At 41.1% G+C, this 6,016-nt stretch overlaps 1 pseudogene; it reads left to right on the forward strand.

The window, feature by feature from the left end:
* The first annotated feature begins 2,304 nt into the window (after window positions 1-2,304).
* LOC111733609 lies at window positions 2,305-2,420 on the forward strand (annotated as a pseudogene).
* Window positions 2,421-6,016: the final 3,596 nt, after the last annotated feature.

Below are 6,016 nucleotides of genomic sequence, written 5' to 3' on the forward strand. Positions count from 1 at the left end.
CTGGGTGGTGGAGCATTAGGTTTGCATCTTCCCTCCTGGAGGGGACTACCTGCAGGTCAGGCTGGGTTCATAGGGAGCACCCCCTCACCCATCGTCATTTGTTTATTAAATACGTGCTCTGGGTCGAACACTATGCTGGATTCTCTGGGGTTACCAAGAATTGGGAGATGTAACCAGCTCTCAAGACATGAGCCACAACCCAGTTAGAGGTGTGCTGTCAGCGAATTGATGAAGAGTTACTAAGGGAAGATGTGGTTTTAAATTTGTGTTCCTCGATGACATTTAGTGCGGAGGTCTTTTGCTATGTGGACAGGCTGGGTGGTTGCAGTATCTTCCTGGGCCCCTGTTCTGCATATGCTGGTTATGCTCCTCTCTTTCCTCATTACAAAGACCACCCCAAATGCTCCCATACCTTTTTAGACATTTTCCAAAACTGCCCTGGTGAAGAGTCTTTGATTTTAAATAGAGAGGCTGTTCAAGGACTTGCTTAATGATTTTTCATTAAATCCATTCCTTTATTTAAGTCACTAGAGTAATATTTCAGGGTCATATCTTATTTTCTCCTAAATTCTTTTATAAAAATTGTTAAATGATTCTTACAGTGAACACCCACATACCTACCACCCAGCTTCTACCATAAACATGTTACTATATCTGTTTATCACATATTTATCTGTCCCTCTATCAATCCATCCTTTTATATCACATTTTAGAATAAATGGCAGACATCACTACAGTTCCTCCTAAATACATATTATTAGAATTAATATTTATCAGTATCAAGATAGAATCATTGCCATCATCTCAGTTTCCTTATCCCCTTTCCCAGCCAGCCCTCACCCACTGCCAGAGGCAACAGTTGTTTTAATTTTTTTCTACCATAGTGTTGCCTGTTACAGAATTTAATTTAAATGGGAACCTACGCTGTGTCCTCTTACACTCAGCACTCAGTGTGGTACCTTCACTCTGGAACATAGGGAGGCTGTTAGTTCTCATTGAACTTAAGTTCGGAGAAATCCTATGGATTGGGAACAGGGGTCTTCGAGAGGCAGGACCATGCCCCCCACAGATGCCACATCCTAATTCCTATAATCTGTGAATATGTTACCTTACATGGCAAAAGGGAATTTGCAGATGCATTTACCTTAAGGACCCAGAGATTATCATGGATTATTTGGATGAGTCCATTGTAATCACAAAGGTCCCTAAATGAATCAGAGATGTAAGTACAAAAAGATGTTCTGAAGATGCCTTGCTGTTGGTTTTGAAGATGGAGGAAAGGGACTATGAGCCAAGGAATGCTGGCAGCCTCTAGACGCTGGAAAAGGCAAGGGAATGAATTCTATGGCCTCCAGAAGGAACCAGCCCTGTCAACACTTTGGTTTTAGCCCAGTGAGACTCAATTTGGACTCTGACCTCCAGAACTATAAGATGATAAATTTGTATTGTTTTAAGCCACTGGTTTTTTTGTTTTGTTTTGTTTTGTTTTAATTTGTTATAGCAGCAATAGAAAACTCATACAGGGCCTCTGTTTAAGTTTAATGTATAACAGAGAACAGAATAAAAACAAATCAGGATTTAAAAAAAATCTCCAGAGTCTATCATACCACCCTAACAAATCAGACATTGATTTTTTTCTCTTTCCATTTCAACTCTTATCCTAGACACTTAAAATTTTTAACTTTGATCATAGCCTAGTACAGATTTTTTATTGCTTTTTTCCCCACTTAATATTTTATCAAGAGTATTAGTCCATGTTGCCATATGGTCTTTATAACTATTTTAAGAGGGCTGTAAGTACATCAAGTGAATGTACTGAATTTATTTAACTACCTTGTTAAAAGATAAAACTTTTTAACTGAAATCACAATTCAGATACAAAAATGAACAGGTTAAAGATTTTAGTTCATTAATTCATTAATGAGAGAACCAGCAAGACATTTTTTCTGGTTCAAAGAAGAATACACAGAGCAAATAAAATATACAGTAAGCCCTCACTTCATGTTGTCCATAGGTTGTGGGAAACTACAACTTAAAGCAAAATGAAGTGTAATGAAACCAATTATACCATAGTTTATTGATATAAGCAAGAGTTAAATTCTTATTTCACATTTCTGGTCACAAAAACATCACCAAACTTCTAAACACTCAAAATACTTTTAACATTAAACATTGAAATACATGTGAGCTAGACTTATATTTAAGAAAGATGAATAGGACGTGGTTCCATAGTGTAGCAGTTAGCACGTCTGCTTTACACGCAGAAGGTCCTGGGTTCACGCCCCATTGGAACCAGAGTCCGTGGTCTACGGCCATGCCACCCTGAACAAGCCCGATGTCTGATCTCGGAAGCTAAGCAGGGTCAGGCCTAGTTAGTGCTTGGATGGGAGACCACCTAAGAAGGCCAGGTGCTGTAGGCATAAATAATAATAATAAATAACAAAAAAAGAAAAAGATGAATAAAAACAAGTAGGATCATTATTTTCCAGCCCACTTTACCAAGTTCAGAGGTCCCTGGTGGTCAGAGCCCCTCCTGGCAGCTCAGAGCACAAGGTGGGACTTCACCTAGATAAGACGTTCTCCCACACACCCACACAAACACTCGGGTAATTTAGACACCATTCACCTAACATGCATCTCTTGGGATGTGGGAGGAAACCCACACAAACATGGGGAGAGTATGCAGCCTCCACACAGACAGTGGCCCCAGCTGGGAATCGATTTTTTTTCCCCTCATCAATGTTTTAACAAAACCACATTATTCAAGGACCTGCTGTATAATAATCCCAGTAGGAACGCAAAAATGAAATTGATACAAAACTGGCAAAATCGTCCAGTATCCACAGAACAATAATCAATAACATTCCACTGGATGCAATTTGCATTTCTTTTCACTGGACAGGAATCAACTAGATTATCAGTTGCCCTCAATTTACATCATTGTAAAATAGCTTAAAGAGTGAAAAGTAGAGATGACCCAGGAGTCCACCTCCTTAGATGGAACACTCAGTTATCGGGAAGGAGGGGAACCTATTTCAAAGTCTTACACAATGTTTCCTGACACCCTCCCACCCACCACTTTGTCCTCATGTTCATTGGCCAGAATTAAATCTGGAGAATTGACTGATCTGGACCAGTTGAGACACACCTCCTCCATTTCCCACTAGGGATGGGGAAGGGCCCAGGCTCCCCAAAGCCCAGAGCCCCTGAGCTGCAGAACGAGATCAGAGATCTATTATTAAAGAAGTGGGGGCACCAGTGGGCCCGGCTGGAACTGGCTTATATTGATACTTTTATTTTTTTTCCTTTTTTATTTCTGAACATGATGATTATAGTCACAGTCCTAGGTTTCAAGAAGATTTTCTAATTCTGCTTCTGACCTCTGCTAAGGCTTAGACATCAAATTACCCTGTTTCCGAGTTTTTCCATTTGTTGAATGGACTTGGGGTGATGGCTAGGGCATGGGTGTTGGGTCAGAGTGACCAGAAGAACTTAAGATAACTTCCAACTCTAAAATTGTAATTATTTTAAGTTTGATGGTCATATGAGAAGCTTTCTGCTGCTGTAGCTACACACACCCTCCCCCCTATTAACTATGATGACAGTTTGACTACAAAAAGGCATTCCATTGACCCCCCACTTGTTGCAGGAAATGACTGGCCACAAAAAATCCTCCACCCCTTCCTCTTTTGAAATGTCCCCAAACTGCTTGCTTGCCTCTTTGCAGCTAACCTTGGATGGCCAAATGTACTAGAAGACCTGTTAGCCTCTCCTTCACTCCACAAATCTCACCCTAATAGGATATTTTCCAGTGAGCCTGTCAGTATTTCAGTACTCCCTAACATCTTTGAACCCCTGCTAAAACAAAGGTGATGGGAGAAGGATTTTCATGCTGCAAGTTTATGAACAGGCTTTATTAATTTTGTCTTGGACTTAGATTTATCTTTGACACATACGAGATGTGTGTCTGTTAAGATTCTGCCCTTAACATGCACCTGCTCCCTGGATAAATGTGGGTTCACTATGGTTGACAACCTTGGACTAAACTGGCTTCTTAAGAACCATAGTTTAGGGATTCTCAGTCAGCCCTCTAATTAAATTCAGTGAGATAATGAGGGACAGCTGATACCAAAATGGATTAAAATTAAAATGCCCAGGGCAGCACTCCCCTGGCTTCTACCCAGAGTGTGTCTGATTAGTTCCCCAAGTTCCATGCATACATAGGGCAGATTGGTTACAGACCTGTCAGAGGCTGGGCTTGCCACAGCAGCTGCCCCATAGTACACACAGGAAAACAGCTGTTATCTTTTATTAGGAAGGTAGAAATACTTGCCAGTGGGTATGTAAGACTGGTATATCATTGCATCTGTCTGCTAATTACCACTGTAGTTTTTCCTAGTTTGGAATTAATTCATATATTTTTCAATGCAACACATGCCCAAGATTTAGCAAAATAAATTTAGTTAACCATAGAATATTTATGGTATGCCATCCCTGTTGTCGGTGCTGCTCTAGGTGCTGGGAGTGAATCCAGGATCGGACAGAGAAAGGCACTGCCTGCAAAGACCCTGCATTGTAGTGGAGACCCAAAACACGAATAAAATAAATGTCAGCTATCCAGAGTGTAAAAGCAGTGAGTAGAGTGAAATAGCCAATTTAAGACTGGAAGGAAACTGTTCTAGGCTATGGAACAGCAAGTGCAATGGCTTTCCAGCCCACTTGAAGGGGTGGTAAGTTAAGAGTGCCGAGAAAACAGACCAGTATGGGGAGAGCAGAGGCTTGAAGTACAGACTTGGGCAGGGGCCAAGTAAGGCAGGGCATTAACGTTACAGCTATCGTGAGCATAATGATGCTATTGGTGGATTTCTGCAGAGGACTAATGTCTATTTGTTTTCAAAGCATGTCTGTGGAAACTGGAAAATTACCTGAAGCGGGAATCATGGTAGCTAGTCTCCAAAGATGACCCCCCAATGATCCCTCCACTTCCCTTGAGTCTGGGCTGGCCTCCTGACAGCCTTGACCATTAACAGGGACCGGAAGGGATGTTATGGAACTTCCAAGCCCAGGCCTTAAGAGGACTGTCAGCTTCTACTTCCTTCCTCTTGGAATGCTTGCTCTTGAGTCCAAGCCACACAGAGAAGCCACATGGAAGATAACTGAGGCCCATAGCCCACAGTTCCAGCTGAGGACCCACCCAACTGCCAGCATCAGAGACCAGCCAGGTTGAGTGAGCCACCTGGACATTCTGCCCAGTCGAACCCACAGATGTCCACAGCCCCAGCAATATCACATGAACAGAGGAACACCTTCAGCTCAGGAAAACCACATAATTATGATTTAATAAATTGGCTTTGAAGTGGTTTATTTCATAGAAATGATAACCGAAACTGGGGTAGGGGTGGAAGCAGGATACCAGTGAGCCAGCTAGTGGTAGAAATGAGGGTAGTAAGTGGTCAGATTCAAGATATACTTTATCAGTGTAACTTTCAGGCTGGGCTGTGAGGGAAAGAGTCACAACAGGGAAGCAGCAGTTCTTTGCCTGGCCCTCCTCACTTCCAGACCACTCCATAGGGACAACTATTTAAAATTCTTAGTTCTCTCCTCTTACAGTCACCACCATATTGCACTAATTGCTTATACTGTTTTTATTTTTTTAAAGAAAAAAAAATAAGATTAAACCTTTGAGTGGTAAGAATCTTAATTAAGAACCAAAACCTTAGTAGATGTGAGCACCAAAAAAATGAGAGAGATAAAAAAACACCACAACTTCTGTATCATACAAGATATTATAAACAAAGTTAAAAGATGGACCATAATGGAGAGAAAATATTTGCAAAATATAACACAAGTCTCTACCTTAAATACAGAGACAATTCTAAAGAAAAAGACAATCCAGTGGAAAATAACATTAAGCTTCTCTAAGAAATTCACTTTATGTTGCTGCATCTTGATGTGTCACGTCTTGATGTGACATCTTCCCATGTGGCCTCTCATCCTGAGGATGTGGATAAGACTA

Source organism: Pteropus vampyrus, unplaced genomic scaffold (genome assembly GCF_000151845.1).
Source record: "Pteropus vampyrus isolate Shadow unplaced genomic scaffold, Pvam_2.0 Scaffold585, whole genome shotgun sequence".
Taxonomy (NCBI): Eukaryota; Metazoa; Chordata; class Mammalia; order Chiroptera; family Pteropodidae; genus Pteropus; species Pteropus vampyrus.